This window comes from Chaetodon auriga, chromosome 1 (assembly GCF_051107435.1).
Source record: "Chaetodon auriga isolate fChaAug3 chromosome 1, fChaAug3.hap1, whole genome shotgun sequence".
NCBI lineage: Eukaryota > Metazoa > Chordata > Actinopteri > Chaetodontiformes > Chaetodontidae > Chaetodon > Chaetodon auriga.
In genome coordinates, this window is record NC_135074.1 from 11,956,494 (window position 1) to 11,977,955 (window position 21,462).

Here is a 21,462-nt window from a genome sequence, read left to right on the forward strand (position 1 = left end):
TGGCCTCATGTTTACTCCCGTACGACAGCATGCTGTGAGTGATGTTGTATGATTTGTTGGTGTTTTTTCGTTCATGTGGTCAGTTCAGGACCATGACCAGTTTCTCCTGGAATCTGATATTGGCCACATTTAATAAACAATGTGATCAGCCAAACAAAAAAATTTAATCTGAGTGATAAATCCCAATTGAGGCTTGCACTGTGAATGCATGTTGCTTATAATTCCTATCGGTTTTATTTGTCTTTTAAATACTGTTTTGTTTGCTGTTTGTCTAATTGTTGAGTATCCATTATTGCTATAAATTGTAATTTTTACTTTGCTGTTTTCATGCTGTGTAGTCATGCGTTTTATCATCAACTGTGAAGCACCACTATATTAATAGTTACTTACTTACAACCAAGCAGTTGCAGGTGGATCTGGTTAGAAGCCAACAGCATGTAGTACATTATCATTGCATCAAGCATTACAATAAATGTTTTTTTAGCCATGGTGGTAAAACTCCATGGTAGTCGTAGATTTTTGAATGCTAGCAAATGAACTGTTCTTTGCCTTTGTTAAAATCATGATGTCTTCAACTTTTAATGACAACTGCTGTAGTAGACATCTACAGTGTCTTAGAATATGGATAGTAAGCACCAGAAAGACAGTTATAATTTTCAGATAGATGGATACAAAATGAGCAGCATGAGCAGAACAATGTTTCTCTCTGAATGTGGCAGCATAGAAGAAAATAATAGAGCAGAATGTCACCCAGGCTAAAAGTGTGTGCTTTCAAGGAGCAGATATGTCTAACAGGGTCAAATGTCATGTAGATGCCTGCAGTGTTTTTGCATTTTTGATCCAGCTTCCAGCAGTATGGTGTTGTTCTGCTACCACCTTACCACCCATTCAGCTTCACTTACTGTTAATCAACTTTTCTTCGATGTTGAGGGAGTTTTACAGCAGTGGGAAACAATAAGTGGAAACACTAGAGTGCATGGCCCGCTAATGGGACTATTTCATTCCATTTAAAAGGGCAGTATTCAGCCCAGCTGTTTAAATAAGCATTGCTAATGTACCTCAGGGGCTTGGCGATGGGCATTATCTACCAAACAGGGCTCCATCTGGCAGAAGCACACTGATTTTATTTTTATTCCCTACTGTTTTTACTCAGGTTTGTTTTATAGAGAACAGGGCAACCATACCGTCACTCTGTTGTGTAGTTCCAAGATCACAGGGGTCCTCCCTCTCTGAACAAAGCAATGCCTGAGCTAAGCTTGATGTATACTACAGTACTTGTCCAATTTTCCCCTTAAAAAACAATCAAGACTATCCTCAGACTCATGCAATCATATTCCTGTATACTCCAACCATGCAAAACAGTGACTGGAAACAATAGGCAATTTCTCTAGAGACTGAAATTTGCCTTTCACAGGAGATTTTGGTTGCCAGCTGGGGAAACATGCAGAAGTTTGCAGCCCCCTGAGCAAAGTATTTAAATGAGGCTGCCACATCTGTGTTTGCACGGCCATGGGGGGTAGATCTTGCCACAAGCCAAAGGAGCCAGAGGCTTGGATGATGAGCTTGTGAGGTCTGTGTTCAGCTTGGTCAGTTCCTCTCTGACTTCAATCAGATTCTCTGTTAGAGGAATTTAATTTGCATCACACGCCTCACCGGTCAAGTCTCCCATTTTATCAAAGTATTTTCAGAGGCATCACCCCTCCTGACTTGTCTCAGCTTGGTCTGAAATGCACCTCGGCATTTAAGCTTTAAGATGGACTCCAGTGGTGAAAGCAATGCCTCGGCTATTTTGTTTCAAAAGCGAAATATCATTTTCAATTTTTTATGATTCCGTGCACTGTATATTGTGGCTCAGCTCAGTTACACAGGAAGACAGACACAGTGTCAGAATTACTTAACCCACTGGAGAGCTGATTTTGACCCAGTCTGTCAACCCAGTCAGCGCTACCCCCCCTTCCTTCCCGTCACAGTCTGCCTATCACAGAGAAGAGGCTGTGTCAGTGAGATGCACGAGCATCAACTAACCTAATTGGACATGAAATGCTATTAGCCTCCTAGCTACCAAAGTTCAAGTTGATTGGGGCCTGTCATTACATATTCTCATCTCCTAGTTGGGGATAGGTGAACATGGATTATCATCACCGCTTGAGATGGTGCTAAGTCCCTCTTCCTGACAGCTGAAATCTGTGCACCTTGGTCCCCTTCTGTGTTCCATTATGGTGATTTATGAGGAAGGGCAAGCCTTTAACAAACCCCATCGCACATCATACATACAGTCCATCCCCAGTCTCCTTCATGCCTTCATGAAGCGCTCATCAAGCATCGTACCAGGAGGCAAGCACTCATGGCTTCTACAGTCACTAATCTGGAAGAAGCACTGCAGATGGTTCAAATGCCAGGTCCGGTCAGCTGTGGAAAACGTGTAACACAGCTGTCTCTTGGTCCAAATCATTGCTTGAGCTCTGCATTAAGTGATCAGACTTACCAAGGCAAGGCTGGCAAAGCATTTAGACAATGGCATTTTATTGGGCTAGTCCATTTTGTGTTCTTTCTTCTCTTTGGTCGTTTCCCAGCTCCAAATGAATCCACTTCCCTGGGTTGGTAGTGTGGTGCAAGTATGGTGGTTAATGCAGATTAAGTTGTGCAGTTTTGGTACATTTTTTTGGGCAGACAGTGTGTGTACATATTTTCCAGGACACACATACAGTAAATGCCTATCAAAAGCAAGTTTCAGTGTGATTAAGGTAGAGTCTGGGTTAGATAAATGAACAATTCTTCCCAACAATGTCATCCACAACTGCTTGTATATTGCATATATTATGTATATTATCCTACAGCAGGGGTGTCAAACTCAAATACACATTGGGACAAAATGTAAAAAAAAAATTTCCAAGTTGAGGGCCGGACTGGTTCAATGTTTATTGAAAACTGATTGAAATGACCATATTGCACATATTGAACCTGGAACTAACACAGCCTACAAGTTGCTGCCTATAAAACAACATTAATCATAAATAAATAAAAAATGAGTTGCATTCATTTCTTATGGCTTTATCTGCAGCTTTCCGTAGTGATTTCAAATGAAAACAACAGCCAAAAAATAATTTCCTTCAAAGAAAAACCAAAAATGCCTAAAGAGTGCAAAAAGTCAACTCATATTGAACCTGAGTGTGCTGCTCTCTGATGCGCACTAGTCTAAGCCAGATACTTGAACCTGGAACTAACACAGCTTATAAGACCGTTTTGATCTATAAACAATGACATTAAACATTAAATACAAGAAAAATCAGTTGCATTCATTTCTTCTGGCTCTTTATGCAGCTTTTCCAGAGTAATTTACCTGTCACGGTGATTCGTTTCATAGTGTCTTCTTACATTATATTCTTTCATGACAGCCACACTGTCTCCGCACAGCTTTGTCCTTCATACTCGTGAACATATACTCTGCCTCCCACCTGCCTTGCAAACCCCTGTTTTCAAAGTCCACCGTCCGTTTAGCCATTTTCGGGGAGAGGGTAGCTGAAAGTTGACCACAGGTAACGAGCTCCATCAGGCTGCTGATGAACGAGTGGGGCAGGGACTCACGCTTGTGGACCTTTGATTGACGTGCCAACGCACTGGCAGCGCATAGTGGGACTTGTAGTACTAGTGGTGCATGCAATATATCGGCGGGCCAGCTCTAATAACTTGATTTTTTCATGCGGGCCATCGCAGTCTGGTTTTGGCCCACGAGCCTTGCGTTTGACATATGTGACCTACAGTGTCCATTTTGAGGATGTAATTGTTCAAGGGTGCAGGGCAGTGTGCAGATTTAACTGAATTAGATATAACTCCTGAAGGGCCAAGATTTAGCACAAATCTCTTGTAAGTTTTCTGCATAATGCATATCATAAAAAAAATGTTCTTATAGTATTTGCATGGTTGTGCACAAATAAGATGCAAGTTATAAAGTTACCTTCATGGTATTTATTAAGAATTGTTTTCACTTTAGGGTCTCATTTGACACACAGTCATTTGACTAATGGCATTGACACTTATTAGTTTGTCCAAAACTCTGTGATCCAATCATTTCTTTGCTGTCAGTTCTTAAAACTGACCCCGTCTCTACTGCTGTCAGCTGTTATTTCAGTTGTTATTTCAATCCAATAATAATATCGAGTGCTGATACTGACGTAATTCATTCATTGGATATTGGACTGACATGACAGATCTGCATACCAATCAGAATTCAATTGTCATATGAGCCTATGAATTCTAAATATTGTTGCAAGCAGCGCAGATGAAGAGACTAGATGCAGCTTCCAGCGACGTCAACACTTTAAATGGTAGTCAACACAGGGGACAAGAACTCATAAACACAGAAGCAAAATAAAACTATAAACTTAAGTTACAGTGTTGTTAAAACTATAAACCCGATGCATGATGGGAAATGTCGGCCATCATTAATAATGCAATGCAAGGTATGCACATCCTGAACATGCTGACGCGTCTTTAAGTCTCAAGCTGGTAGCCGAGGATGCTGACGCTATATTGGCTTTCTGTGCCAGAGCTCCCGTGTTCATCTTGGGGGATTATAACAATTACAGACTGGACAATTTTCTGTCATTATTTCAGCATGTGGAAGCATATGTGGAAATCCCTACCAGAACAGGAAACATCTTGGATTTGTGCTAAAGTAACATTACCAATCCATTTCATACCCCATTTTTAAAGTTCATCAACTGCACAATGATATTCAAACAGAAACTTGAATGCCATAAGTCACAATGGTCTTGCCTTCAAACCATTTCAAGCCTCCCTGTCATGCAATAACTGAGACATCTTTATGGAAACATTAGTCATTATGGACGAAATTAGTTTCTGCATAAATACCTCTATACAAGTCAAAACAGTGAAGAAATATCCCAACTCCAAATCCTGGATCATTCTTCAAATAAAACTGAGATGAAAGAGTAGCATAAAGCTTTCGGGCTCATTGGCAGAGCAACTGCAGGAGCAAAGTGGGTGGCTCCACCAGGGCCCACAGTCAGTAGGGGCCCCGTACTGAGCTACTTTTTGGCTGGACTGCAACTGCAGATGTCTGTATCTGACTGTCTTAGTGATGATATTACACCGTTGGTCAGCAGAATATCCACCGGACTGATGTGTTTTTTTAATCTAGATAGGTGGTACAATAGAGAGAAAGTACAAATGAGATGTATTAAAATGCAAGGAGAGAGAACATGAGAAAAGTTTAATTGCATCCTGTGTTCCTCTTACATCTTACTTCTTCTCTTGCTCATCCGTTCAGCACAACCGCAATGGTGGTGCTGGAATGGATAATCAGTCTAACATTACTTCTCACACCACTAGCCTTATGGTTGCTAACAACAAGGCTAGTGTTGATCAAAACAAAGCTTCCAAACCCCTTGCCATGAAAAGCACACAGGAGGAGGACTGCCACCAGCAACTGGGAAGCACATGCATGAGAAGTGACAAGGTAGAGGATTGTTGCCCAGCTGTTACGTTTCCTCAGCAGTGGCAGCACACATCCTGGCCACCACCATGGCAACATTTTATCCCAAGAGGAGCACTGAACCGACAGCTATTTTACAGTTATGCTTTGCCACCTCTGTGCTAAGAGTCTAGCTCCGACCTTGGGAGTACCCAACCAACCCATGCAATTTTCAAATCCGGCCTCTCACCACCAAAGTGATCTGGGCTCTGATTGAGCATGGTCCATGTCAGCCTGGTTTGAAGGATGGCTAACACTATTTTTGATACAATCAGGTGAAATGAAGCTTCAATCCAGCATGGTATTAGTGTCACTTGGGAAGCTCAGGCACTGTGGAGTGACAGTGGTTAGTTTATTCTCCTAAAGCAGACAGACTGTTTTGGTTCTGTTGTTGGCTGTTTAGCAAAAAAGCCAACAAAACTGCTGAAAAAAGCTGGGCTGATCCATGTATGGACTTTTCCATATATAAGAAAGAGGTAGAATGGATTGAGATGTTCAAAGTCCAGTATAAAGTTCCACATTAGTCAGGACATACACCATGGTTGCAGAGTTCATAAAAGCTGATTCGGAGGATCTTTGACAGGTTCATCGATACCACTCTTTTTCGCTTGACAGGGCCACAGGGAATATGCTGGGCCGGCCTTCCCTGACTCAAATGATGACTTCCAGGAGCTTCTGATATTACTGGCACTCTTTGACTCAATCCTTGAATAGCACCTGACAAAGTGGTTCAGCAGCGTAACATACTTCAGCCACCACTCTTCACTACAAAATAAGCTCACTGCAACTCTTGCCAGAGATATATATATATAGAACAGATGAAGTAGAGGCAACAATGTTGTTTTCCGTTATTATTGACTCAGTCATGGATACAATTCCAATAGTTCAGTTTTCTCTATCACTGAAATATGTCACCAACACAGGCAATATCATCAAGTTGCCTGATAGCGGTGCCAAGTTATTTTATGATCTTCTGATAAGTGTAGTCACTCAGGACCCGAAGTGACCAAACTGTTCACAGTACTAAACCCAAAAAGCTTTGAGTGCCCTGATGATGAAGAGAAACTGCTGCAGCTCATTCATTTCAAGAAAAGACATCTCCAAGCCAGAACACATTGTGGATGAGTTCCACTCTTCTTGTACATCATCATCAGTTAGCCATGACTCTTATCACGGATGCAGTCCTACCATTCCTCATTGCTAACGACATGGATTGAGCATACCCGCATCTGACCATTTTTTATAGAATTTACAAAACCACTCTTATTAACAGTGCCAGTGCTGAACGAAGTTTGAGCCATCTGAGGCTCATTAAGAGCTATTCGCATTCAAACGTGGATGAGGCCAGACTATCCAACCTCACGTTGCTGTGTGTTGAGCACCACATAAGAATTGACAAAGGCAAAGAGGTTGGCAGGTTTGCCACCATGAAGGAACATGAGGATGATGTTTTAAAAAGGGACATGTTAACTTGTTTGTTTATGTTAGTCCAGTGCAAGAAAGACATGGTACTTTGCTCACTCTGTTTTGAGAGTCTACCCTGCCCCTGATGGGCTAGTCTCTAACTGCACCAACTGCAAAACTGAAAGGAGCTCTGGTATCAGTATCAGTATTTTTATCCGCCTGATATCCAAATTCAGGTATGGGATTTGGATCGGAACTGAAAAAAATAGGATCAGTGCATCTGTAGTCTGACCAGTGTGACCCTGTACAGGGATTTTCTTTTTGTTGTTGTTATTGTAACTGTCTCGTTTTTTTCAGCCAATTTGCTCTTTCCAGGTAAATAAGCACTGCTTGTTAATTTCGAACTTTGACACTGAAAGCAGTCTGTTGGGAGAATACATTTATTTCTCCTAGTTTATTGTATCAGAAGACTTATGAAAACATTACCTTCAAATGAAATTTAACAATAAGCTACTTGAAACCTGTGACAAACCTGCACCAATGATATACTGTACCCCACATTCACAAGAAATAAATTATTTGTACTGATTTTTGTTTCAAATCTAAGAGCTTAGCAATTCTTTATAGCACCTCTTACTGAAATTCATCTGTGATTGGAAATTATTTCTCGTGATCTCCCATTGGAGAGTCACACATTCATCGCAGTACATCTGGTCCCCGGAAAAAAAGTAATGACAATGCAAATAATCCATGTCAATGACAAGTACTTAATGGTGTCAGGAACTGAAATACAGTACACTATGGATTGGTATTCCATATTTTTCTCTCTAACATGTCTGAGTAGCTTGGATCTCTTTAATTTCTCAGGCTGATTCTGACAGTCTCCCAGCAACCATTATTATTAACAAGCACAAAGATTTATTGACATTGACATATAATGAAGCAGCATACAATGTGGAGTATATTTATTACAGTATGTTGCCTAATTTCAAATCAACGTGCAAAGCTCACAATGTTGGAACCAGGGATGAGTACTACTTCATTTATTCATGGCACAGTCTCATTTATTCTTTCCATTTTTTGCATGTTGACAATGTGGACTGCCAAATATATAGTAATGGTTTTACAGGATCGATTTAACAAACAACTAAAGAAACAAATTGATGATTTTGCTAGCAGTAAAATGTAGTTTGAACAGAAAACCCAATCTTGTGTCTTGATGTTGTATACTGTAGTTCTGACATTAATTTTGTTTTTATTTTCTTCTCCTTGTACTTCCCCTCTGGCTGGTCTTGACTTTCTCTGAGTTCATGTAAGCAGTGATGCATGGTGACCAGACGGAATAATTACCCAGTTTCAGCTCCATTGTGCAGGAGGGCACATTGCTTTGCTAAAGCCATGACCACCACAGTCTAGACCAATCAGCTGACAGTTTAGGAAACGCACAGGGTGGTAATTTATTTCAATCGTACCTGGACAATGCTGGCTGACTCTACCATCACTCTGACTGACAAGTGACATAATCTTGTGATGAATATGGTAGTTTTTAGCTTGGATGTTGATGATTATGACTTAGTTTTGTCTCTGTGTGTGAGAGAGGGTGTGAGTGTATGCGTGTGTTGAGCGAGCGCTCCACTCGGGCATCAGAGAGTGATGAGCCGTAGAAAGTATTAGACATGTAATCAGTAGGGCTGTTCATCTCTCCATTTGGGTGAGTGAAATCCTGAGGGGCAATTGTGGAATGTGGATACCCCCCTGAGGGCCCAAAGCACTGCAGCCTCCCATGCCTGCCTCTGTGGGCCTTGTAATACTCACACAAGAGAGGAGCTGATGCAACAAGAAAGGCCCCTACAGAGTAAATTTTTGTTCATATCACTCTCCTTCCTTCTGCATCTGCTCTGCACTGCAAACAATATTGTGCAGTCTCTTTTACTTTGGCCCTTAAGACTCACTACCTATCCTGGCTTGTCTCTCTTCACTTGCTGATACAGCCCCTCCTCTTCCTGTCGGGCCATTTCATTATGCTGTTGTTGAATATACTGCAACCAATTGCGCCAAAGGAGTTGGTTTGCTATAATATGAAAATCCGACCTCATCTCGTGGAGGTCATGGGCAATAAACACCTGACAAGAGGTTGGGCTGACAGAGCTTCAAATTCTAATCTTCTCTTAGCACCCTGTTGGTTCGCAATGTTACCAGGGTCAGCTCACTTCCCCCTCCCAGTGGTCAGTTCGAGCCAGAGGATTGGAGCATTTCATTTCCATGGCTCTGCCCTCCTCCCTTCTCGAGCATCAGATTTATTGATATTGACCTTTTGCTGAAATTAAGCGTGTAGATCCCTGAGCAGCAAGAGCAAAGTTTAAACCAATTAAACAGCACTTCACCAATCAGCAAGGCCAGGCTAGAGCTGTCTCACAGGCTGGCCTGGTGAAATTAGAATCATTTGCACTGTATCACACCTGTTCATGGGGCAAACAGTGCCTACATAATCTGATTAGGTGAGCCACCTAAAAAAGAGCAAAGGATATCCTCAGGTTTGGAAATATTATGATAGAAGTGACAATAAAGAGTCTGGGCACATACAGTCCCCTCCAGGGACCGATGCAAATGTTACAAAATGATTCCTATGTTGCTGTCTGAATGCAAAACAAATTAAATGACTTTAACCATGCCGTTTAAGTGTATGCATAATTATTTGCAATCTAATGTGCTCCAAGTGACTTCTTCCTCTCTCTTTAGATGAACTGAGGACACAAAATTCTCATATTTGAATGATATAATAAGACATCTTAAAAGCCTTATTTGATATGTACACTTCTACCCATCTGTTTTATGCACATAAAACACCTGAATGGTAATACCTGGAAACAGTATTGTAAAAGAACTGGTGAATTGCTAAAGACAAGTTGAGGTAAATGCTAGTGGGCACAGAGTTTATGAATGAATTCCCAGTGCATTCACATGCTAGACAAACATGATTTCTTTGGTTAACTTGGTTTCTAATGTTCCTTACATGTGTGCATGTGCATGACCATGACCAAGACCTAACATAGGGACAAAATGGATGTGGCAGCTGCACCTTCATTGCACTTAGCTGGGTCCAAAATAATTCAATCCAAAGCCTGACTAAAATAGAAACTGATATAATTTGATATTCTGTAAATAAAACCAGTGATTTGAAATGATTCTGTTCCTACCTCATCTCTTGAAAATTGTGAATTGTCCCCTTCTGGGTTGGTGTAGGTTGCTGTCTGAATTGAAGCAGGTCAAGTATGTGAAGGTCTTGTTCATTGTGTTCGTTCTGTAAGTGAGCATAAGAGGAGTGTGAAATTGACTGCAGGATTGGTGTTTTAGCTCTCACCTACAGTCGTGAGCTCAGGTTAGTGATCAAAAGAATTATGTCATAGCTCTAAGCTGTTAAAATGAGATTCCTCTGCTGTGTGTCTGAGTATGCAGGTTGAGGGGCTGAGACATCGTGACCAAGTTCAATAGTAAATTTTGTTACTTTGCATTGAAAGGATATGGTTTGGGCATCTGATCCAGAAGCCTGTTGTGCACCTCCTGAACAGGAGTCATTTTGTATTCTACCTGCACAACTATGGAAGACAGGCTGGCAAACCCAGAACATATTGGCCTGGGAATGCTGCATGATTACCATAGGATGAATTAGAAACCTATCTGCGCTACTTTTAAGTGGCTAAAAGTGGATAGATGGAAGGTTATATTTTCATTTATTCATTTGGCAGAAGCTTTTTCCAAAGCAATGTATCGATGAGGTACAACCCAACCCACAGTAGAAGCCTTCGAGAAGTACCACATTACTCAGTTACTTGTTCCACCTGACACAAAGTTGCATGAAGTAACACATATGAGCATAGCAAATGACATTTTTTTTTTTTTTTTTCAGAGAGCCATAGGGCATATTAAATGAGTAGGTACTTCTGGTCTTCAAGCGATTTTTGAAGGCAGAGGATTCTGTTGACTGAATTGCTTTGGGTAATTCTTCTACCCACAGGGAGCACACAGGAGAAGGGTTTGGAATGAGATTTCCTGCCCCGCATTGATGGTAGAACTAACCTAAGTGACGGCTGTGTCATGGCTCTGGATATGGATGTTCATTCAGATGGTTTTTGGAAGTACATGTTGCTCTGTGCTCATCCTAGGCAGCGTCTGTGGGGTTGTTTTGAAATCTGTCTGGCCAATCGTGATCAAAATTCAATTAAAGCAGTTGTAAAAGCAAAAAAAGAAGTGGGATTCTAGCCTGAACACAGGCTATAGTATATCAAGATCTTGAGTGAAGTGAAATGTAGAAAAGCATTAAGTGTTAAGAAGCAACTATTTCATCAAATTGAATGTCTCTTAGTCGAACATGTCTGTGTGGAGTAATCTAATCCCACATGATAGTTCAGTGTCAATTGGGAAAACCCATCAACAAAGCTCAGCTCTTCTGAAATACCGTTGAAGGCATTTTGCTGTTCATCAAAATAGCCTCTATTCTCATGGCAGACAGTTGTTGTGGGGAGGTTACACCCCCGAGCACTTGACAACATACAAAACCACTTCTGCAGAAGACACCAAAAGGAGTGGTTCCCTCTAAATGTGATCCGTCTTTCTGAGGTGGCACCCACACAAGTCTGGGACAATGGCCTTTTTGGAAAATGTGGAGGCAGTGATGTTATAACAGTGTTGTAAGCAGCAGCAGACGCCACCCTTCTTATTCTCACTCTGCTGTTGGAGTGCTGGCTGAGAGCCTAGGAGCCACTTTCTAAAATAATTCTGTTAGTTCCCATTTTCACTGTTATGACAGTCCTTGTTGTCTTTGAAGATGAGGCCAAGCTCTTGTGTCCTTCATGCGTGTCATTCCTTCCTCACACATCAATCTTGTTTTTTTAATGCTATTACCCCAGAGGTGTTTTAAAAGGCTTCCACCTCTGTTTTCCTAATATAGGTCCCCTTCTCTAATGTTTCTTGGAACAGCTGGAGGAGACTGGTCATAGACATCCATTACCCTGTATGCTGTTACCACCATTAATTCCACTACTTCATTTGCATGGACATGTATACATGACATGTATGTTGCTCTTTTTGTGTCTAGTCCTATATAGCTCTGTCTGTTCATCTAGGTGTTGTTGAGAGAGTTTGAACTTTCCTATTCTGCTCTGAGGCCCAGCTGCTCCCCAGGTGATGGCTGTGTGTGTTCTGCATACAAACAAACCTGTCAGTCTGAAAGACACGGTGTACAGTTCAACACAGCACCCTGCTACTGTCAGAATACAGAGGCGCCTCTACTAACAGAATGCAAACAGAAGAGAGAACATGGAACTGTGCCTTAAGTGCATTTTGATTGCAAATGGGGTTCTGGGGTTGTAGTAGAGTCTTTTTGAGGGCCAGCAGGGGTGCCCTACTCAACAGTGCATCAGCAATGGAGCAAAGCTCTGTATCCAACCACCTCTTGTCATCAGACTAGCATGGCCTGGCTTATGTATGTGCATATTTATATCCATTTGCATTTATTCATGAGTTTATTTGTTGCCTTTCTTGTTATGATAAGCTGACTTGTGGTGGTGGACTTGGCTGTGAATAATCCACTGGAATTGGATCTTTTTAACTCACCTTTTATTTTATTTATTTTCCTATCAATATTAAAATATTAATACCAAAATAGTCCCATGCATTCTAACAAAACGTTAAGCCTAATGGTCTACTGTAGGGAGCAGCAATTTATACTTATCTCTGTTTTCTAAAGAAAATTTTTGTGACGCAATATAAATAGTTTAAATATTGACACAGTGTAACAAAGCGTCCATGTGTGAAATCATTTGTCTGAACCAGCATTAACTCTGTAATTAACATTAACAGAAAATGCAACAATGCAATTAGAGCTACAGAATGAACATACCACTTGACCAGGGAATGCAACATGTCAGCAATAGCAGCACTGATGTGAAATGACAGAGCTTCCCTTGAAGGTATACTGTACTTCTGCATGCACACTGTTTGATTGAATGACTAGCAGGCTGTCTAAGCCACTACTTACAAAAAGTCAAGCTAACGGGACGCTCATGCAGCAGCACACACATGTCTGCTGTGAACATTAGCTCATGAATCAACTGCTAGTCAAACAGCCTGAGCCCTGGATAGATGAGCAGACGTAGTGGGAAGAGAAAAAGGCATATAATAGCACTGTAAACTGCTATTCAAATTAATTAGTTGTAATGAGAGGAACTGACCCTTTTCCACAGTGTAGGCTCTTTAAACAGCTAGGCTAAAGTTCCTGTCTTCATGTTCTCATCTAACACTGTTAGCAAACACACTGCTAGCTTGTGTTGCAAAATAAATTCTGTTGAATGAAGGGAAGTGAGCTGAAATATCCATTTGCCAATGTACCCAGATCTGTCAACCCTCCCATTTTCCCTGGATTCTCCCATGATTTTCCCTTCTCTCCCACTCTGCTCCTGTTTAAATAGTTTTCACACTAATCTCCCATATTTTTTACCTTTTAAAAAAATAAAAATAAAAGAAATAAGTTTGACGTGTTTGCTACATTCCCCTCCGGTACAGCAGGTGGCAGTATGTAGAACATCAGCTGTAACTTCTAGTGTCGTGAAGTCAACCTGCCAAACAGGCAAAACATTTGTCACCAAAAGGAGGCTAACCCGTACTTAATGAAGAGCAACATCGGTCAAAGTCATGATTTTTGTAAAATATGTCACACAGATTTCAGTGTATCACACAGAGGGGAAATTCCGAATGTCGAAGTCATGTGTACATGTCCTTCGAGTGGTACATAAGTGAAGTGGTGAATTTCTAAGCCCTTTTGTGTTTTCGTTTATATAATACAGGGATGTTCACAGCATTTCACTTTCAACCAGGTATCTGATTCTGGCCAGGAATATAGGAACTAGTTAACCCAATCCTTGTTGCTCTGATTTTTTAAAGAAAGTGGGTGCCCAGTGGTGATTATAGGATTCACTGTGTGTACCCTTGTGTAATGTAAGCCATATGTGGACAATGGTTAGGGTGGTAGGACAGCCCTTGGTGTGGTGCTGGAAAATTTCCCTTACTTTGACATCCCATTGTTGACAGGTATGCTGTACCTGCTAATCTTAACAAAAATATAACATTAATAGTCTTGTTTGCATTCAAAATCTAGTGTTCCAATTAATCTTAAACATAAGTATGATGTTGAAACTTTTCTGAATACAATAATTGTGTTAAATATTATTTGATAAACATCAAATTTGAATTTGCTAATATCCGTAGCTGACTGTTTTGTTTTGGTTTTTTTTCGCTGTGTTAGCAACTTGTTCTAAGGATGGCAGTGTTGGCATAGGTGGATTGGTTGTTCCAGTTGTCCAGGCTGAAATATCTGGACAACTGCATGAATTCCCTTGTACAGACATTCATGGTCCCCAGAGAATGAAGGCTACTGACCTTTGGTCATAGCCTTCTTACCAGCATACGTGATAGTAGTGATACAAGTAAGAAAAACAGGCGTGTAGAAAGACATACAGAAATCCTAAAGGACAGCAACTGGCCTTGCTTGGACTTTCATTCCTTTTCCTTAAATAATTGTTGTTGAGAATAAAGTAAGACTCAGACTACTGACTTATTGCAATCAACTTAAAGGAGCCAGATATTTTCTCTGATTTAGATCTCAGGATACTTTAGCAACCTCTCAATCCCCTGTGCAAGAGGACACTGCTTATTTGATGTCGAAGCAGAAAGCAGGTCAGAGAGAAAAAATAGTGGAACTCATTCTTTCAGTAGTGCACATCAAATAAAACAGATCAAAGTCAAACATTAAGAACAGAAATTCATCTCTGAAGTTTTTCCACACTACAAGTGTGCATGTATCTGAGCCTGCCTGTGTGTCTATGTGTCTGTACTTGTGTGTTTCTTTTGTTATCTCACCGACACTGACAGGAAAACATCAAACAGAAACACAGTGTTGCGTGAAGATGATTTGTCTGTCACATGAAAGTGATCATCTATTAGTCTTCCATAAGAAATCACTGGATCCTGCTGTATTTCTTTCTTTTTTTTTTTTTTAAGTCATCAAACTACCAGTACTTAAGAGTGCTCTTTTGTAAGATTGTCAAGAATTTTAAACTCACTCTTCTCTTTCGTCCAAAACTCATGCGACTCAGGGTCTATTGCAATCCAATGCAAAGCTGCAGAGCGATTTGGTTGGATGTTTACAACCTTCTCATATAACATTGATCGACGCTGCATGGCTGCACAGGAGGCTTAGTACACACTCTGTATGCTTGGCGGTAGAGAGCTCCTGACCTTCTATTGACAGTTCTTATACTGGGTGTCACCTTGTGGATCAATTCCCCCTCCACAGTAGAAAACTGAATGCCACCCCACCTCTGGGGAGCCAGCGCACACAGCATGTCAAAATTCCATATGGATGATGGGGGGTGGAAATCTAATCATTGCCCCAATGCTCTGAATAAATCTGCCTGCAAAGCATTATTCCAATCAAAAACATAATCTCCTAAATGTTTGTATTCATCAACCCTGTCACCTCTGCTAATCCGCGCCTTTGCTTACTTCTCATTGGCATCCTGAACCTAAATGCTGCTTTCCACATAAAGTCATGAATATTTAACATCGTTGCTGACTCATAGGAGAACGATTTTCATGCCAGCACCTAACAAAAGATTTCCATTTTTTAACATGTAAATATGGAAGAGACAATTACAAAGCAACAACAAGAGGCTTTTATTCCATCAGTGATTCACAACCCTAATCCCTCCTCTCAGGCGATTTGTCCTCCCACTGGTGGAGATTGAAAATGTGACGTGTCTCAAGCTTATGGCCCAAACTGTCATACCCTATTCATACAGTATTTGTTTATTATTCTGTCCGACCTTTATTTTCCCTTGGCCCCATGACAAATCGTGTTTAATATGAAATGTCTTGACTGATATACAGTCCAATGTGTTTTGAATTCAGAGTGTACTAAACCTGGTCTGCTTGTATATTCTTGTATAACATTTACTTTGAGGGCAAATAAACAAAACTGCTCATTCTTGAGAAGAGGGGAAAGTTTCTGCTGGAAAATCAAGAGGCGGATGTACGGATACTCTTCGAGAACTGGCAGCGAGTGAGTCATCTAAACCCACAGGAAGTGACTTCTCTAGCTGGAGGGGGAAGGTGAGAGAGTGAGGTCAGGCTGAACCATCGGGCCGTGACCTCTGTTCATTATCCCTGAGAGCGACGAGACTCACCACAGTTCCCCCATCAGAGGGACTGCGGAGGTTGGACCCATGATTGATCACCACAGGTGATCGCTAAAATCAACAGGTGTACTCATCTGAAACGATGGTCATGAGGTGCCATAAAGACTATTGTAGCCTGGATCAATTAATGGAGTATGAGCCAATGGCATTATGCAAAATGCTTGTGTGAATTTTTCATTTTGATCCGGTGCATTAAGCTCAACTTACCAGGAAAATGGTGTCAAATACAGTCAACACCATTTTGAACTCAACATGGGAATGTTGTCTCCTTATGGTAAGAGTTATATCCACATGAAAAAGGTGGATTGAAGACAAAAAAACAAACAAACAAACAAAACAAACATGTTATTTGAAACTAAATCTGCCTGTTTGTCTGTTCTAGGGATTTGGTTTCTTTTTTTCCTGCCTTTGTTTATTTTAATTAAACAATTAGTCAATCTCAGTGTGATTACAGCACGAGCAAACTTCAAAGGACAAAGACTATAGTGAACTGCAGCCTATCACATTTCATTTGTCTCTGAAAAATCCTCCTTGTTGTTTCCCTAATGAGACAATTGATTTTATTTGACACATATTGACTTCTGTTGTTGTTTCTTTATTTTGCTCTGGCAAATTCTACCGACTGCAAGGCATTAGCTAGGAAGACAGGAACAATGCCTTAAGATCTGGTTCACCAGCTGTGTAAGGTGCCGCATTCTCATGCTTTAGCGTATACATTATGCAGAAAATCATCCCGTAGTGATTGAATAATATAAGTACCACACTGTGTCACTGCTACAGTGATGTTACTGCTTCAGGCTCTGGAAAACTACTCACTCCTTGTAAAAAAGCTTGTTTTGCTTTGCTTAAAATGGCCTAGGTGTACATGACATGTAAACCTTATTGTACTTTTTAAAACCAGAAATAGGGATAATGAATCATACTCTGCTTAGAGTAAGCAAACTGACTAACAGATGTTTAAACACAAAGAAACAGTGAAAGTCAGTGAAACCCAATATTGCATCTCCATCACACACTGATGCCCATTACTAAGATACAAAAACAAATTAGCCATTGCTAATCAACTTAGTACTGAAATGCATGAGTAACCTGACGGCAGAGGGTGAGCATGAGTTTTCTTTGTCAGTTTGAGGCCTTGCTACCACTCAGGTAAACCTGTGCATTAATAACACCAACTCCAAGCAATTTGCATGCCTCAGCTTTCTCCCTGAGGCTATTTTTTATGGAAAAAAACATAGCTATCAAACAACATTTGTCACTCAGAATGTATGTATACGCAAGAGCTAAAATACTTCATATTGTAAAAGTATTACAGTCATGAAGACTAGAATCATTTACACCATGGCCAGCCCACAATTCAGTCATCTGGAATTGTGCATTGGGACCCAGGGTGCATTGTCTTCCTCTTATATTATTAATGATACTGTGGTCTAGCCCCTGACAGAGCAGGATGAACTGGTCTGCAATGAACCTTGCAAAAGAGTCAACGACTTTGCATCAATCCGTCTGAAGTGGACACCAACCATTAACGATATATCAACCCAAGGTGAGGAGACAAGAGATTAGATATGAATCAATGAATACTGTGGCAGGAGCTGCTTTTTTCTGCACAGGGGACTAAATGGCTGGGAGTTCGGCTTCAAGTTATCATAAATATATGTGCACAGGGTGCTGCGTGTTGTCGGGTATCACGTCAAAATTACATCTGTCAGTTGTGAAAAATGCATCTAGCTTTTCAAAAACTAACAACGTAAATCTACTTCTCCATGCAAATCTGTAAATGCACACTCATTTACATTTCATTCATTGTAAATCCTTTTTGATATCACTTTGTCGTAAGATCTTGATCCTGTACCCTAAACCAGATGCTTTTACATACACAGGGGAGCTACTTGCTCAGGAGTCTTATGCAAATGACATCTGTGTGAAGTTGCTGTCATCTCTAAATCTTCACTCATTTTTTGGAGGTTGACTTTTAAGGCATTTTTAGAGGCTGTTTTATCTCCTCAGGACGTTGTTTTCCATAACGTTCTCAGCTGTAGCTCTCCTTCTCTTCCTTACCGTGGATTGGAACCAAAAGGACCTCCAACGTTAAAGGACTGGATGGATTCTTCCTGCCCCTCCTCATCTTTTTCTCCTTTTCTCTCTACCACTCGTCTTCATTCAACTAAACAAGGTGCAAGTGTGGTTCACTTGCTTGTCCTTTTAAAGGGACATTGGCTCATCCATTAAGGTGCAAAGCATGTGGTTTTCTCCAACTAACTTGACTGACAGAACGGCTCTTCTCTGCCTCTCTCTTTCCTCTCCCACCTGTCACAGCTCTGCTCATCCTGCCTGTCTCTCCCTGAATCAAAGGATTAAGCTTTGGATGATAGCAATTGCTCTGCTTTACCTGGGGGTTAAGACAGCAAATAACCAACGCATTAATCACAAAGTAAATATATTCAATGCTGATGACTGTAATAAGGTGATACTTTTTCAGAAAATATGCAGCAATTATGGTGCATGGATTTGAATGTCCGCAGTGTATTCACACAGTATTTATAGAAAGTGTAGCGCAGTGTTATTGAGGTATTAGTGTGACTGCTCTCTGAAATTCCAAAGACGCCATCATGAAGATTGAGTCACCAACCCGTTCTCTTTCCAAATACTGCAGCTTTGTCATGCTCCTTGGCATCTTATACGGACTTACAAGGAACCCTTTAGTGCAGGAATGGGGAACATTTTTTCCTTTCAATAGTGATTTAAATTTTTCTAACATCCTTCAAGGGCCGTACTCAGTGGTGCCACCAGATATTTTTCATAGGGGTAGCACACACAGGGAGGGGGTTGGGGTCACTGGTGGCCCTCCTGGCCGTACTCTGTGTTTGATGTCAGATGGTGGTGGTTTTCCAGGTTTGAGTCAGTCAGTCTTGAGGAGAACTGAGTCTTTGCCAGAGTCAGTTTAGAAAAGAGCTGCTCACAGTAGCAGCTTGTTGCTTTGCAGCTCAGTGATTTCAAGTTGTAGGCTGTCAGGAACATCAGCTGGTTCCACGTTAAACAGCAAATATGTTCACTTCACTGTACACTTCACTTCACTTTACATTTCATGTCCTGAAAACTCTCACCAAATGCCTGAAGGAGTATTCACACTCTGCACTATATTCAGATGTCATAGCAGGTTTAATTCTTGCAGAGCAGGAAAATGCACAGTGGTTCCTCTTTTCAGTTCCACTTTCCTTTAACTTCACTTCAAATGATTTCACATTTGAGAGCAGGGCTGAGAAGCTGGCTGGAGCTTGAGGTTCAGAGCTCTGAGAGGTTCTTGGTAATGTCCACCATGAAGGCCAAATCACACACGCACTTACTATCACTGAGTTTCCACGTCAGGTTTTCCTTCATCTCCATGAATTCTTTCAGACAAACTGACACTTTGGAACAGTTTTACCTTGTCTGGTCCAAGCACCTCCACAGCAGCAACAAGGCACTCCTTCACAAATTCTTCCTTTGAATGAGGTTTCAGCTTCTTAGCTATTATCTCGTTCACCACAAAACTTGGCAGCACAACACTGTCTCTGTCAGAATGTGGTCTAGTGAAAGCTGCTTATTGGGCATCTAAACTCTGCCGAAGCGTTAACTTTCAAGTCAGTGACTCATGAGATTAGCTTTTGTTATCACTGCGAGCCCGTCCCCACAAAAGGCTTGCCTCTTGTCCATTTCTCTTGGAAATCATTACACTCATACTATCTACTTACATTTTGTTGTCATGCTTTGATGTGTCAACGCTATGTGTGTTGCATTCAGGGAATACTCAGAAGAACATGAACATGATTTTATTTTATATTATTGTTATTATTTTCTGTTATTTTTTTTTTTTTGTATTTATGAATTGCCTCATGGCTGGATCAGAGGTTCCCTGTGCTTTCAACTCTTGGAGTGAATGTGATTGAGGTGTCCAGTCACTTTTCATTTCAATGTTGTGACATCGATTGTCATTCATAGGGATGATCTGATTACTGTGACCAAAAACAGTTGAACCCACAGTATTTGTTTACTAAAATGTAGTTGCTAACTGCTAGCATTTCTCATTATAGGTCTACATTAAGAGGTAGTTTGTATATCTTGGTTGTAACTAAACTTGTGCTGTATAAAATTAAGTCTGTTAGTTAACTTTGAGGCAGTCATGCTCTTGTTAGGAATATTGAATCATGGCCACCAACATTTTTTTTTGGTGATGATTAGCTAACTTTAAAATGCAAGTGGAAAATGTGTCCTGAATGTGCAGGACCATGCAAACTTTGTTCATTCAACATCAATAATGAGGCTCTTTATTTTTAAAATTTCTTATAACCAGCACAACAGGTTACATCCGCCTGCTAGATAGCTAACTAACACCTGTTATGTCTAACGCATTAAAATTTGCAAATCTCGTAGTTATGGTATTTGGAGTTGCATTTCTGCCACCAGGTGGTTGTAAATCCGATATCCACTCTCACTGTTTTGCATTGTTTATGGTCTCATCCAACTCCTGAAATACATACCTGAATCTTTAGCTGCTAAGTTCATCTGTTAGTCACTTCATCTGTCCATCTGCCATTGAGTGGTGAACCACCTGGCGATTAACGATAATGTAATCTTCACATGAAACTACCACTTCAACTTGGTAACCAATGCAGAGCATAGCAGAAGACAGTTTTGCCATCTTTGAGTCTCATAGTTGCTTCGCTTCTTTCCATTGCATTATTGATGGACCAATGGTTATTCTTGTATGCTGTTTGTCACCTTGTTGTCTTCTTTGGCCTGCTGACCGTCTGCTGGGTGTACTTTTCTTCTTACGTGTAACTGTGATGCTCTGATGGATGGGGACTGTTGCATTTCCTCTGTCACCTTCCTTTTTGTTCTTTTTATGTTTTATGGCGGCTGGCAAACAATGAGGTGACGCAGTACTGCCACTATCTTTGGTGTCTTTGTTTTTCTCTCAGCCTTTGTTTACACCTTGTTGCTTGGGAACACAGACAGGACTATACTTTCAGCAGGCACATCTGAAAAGTGGTTGTATTTGAGCCCTTTGGAAAAACAGGCAGCAGCAGCTCAGAAATCTAACTTTTTGTTTTTCATGAGGATGAATGAACTTAATAGTTTGTATAGCGTCCTCTACACCATTGTGTAACCAAACACGTGCTTGTGAATTTTTAAGCTGTTTAATGACTCTTACAGTTAATGTAAGGGGCTTTAGTACACTTTTGTTTATTAGAGTGACAAAAAAGGCACTGGGATAATCTGACTATAATGGTCATCGGTATATTGACTGATATACATGCAGTATCTTTTATA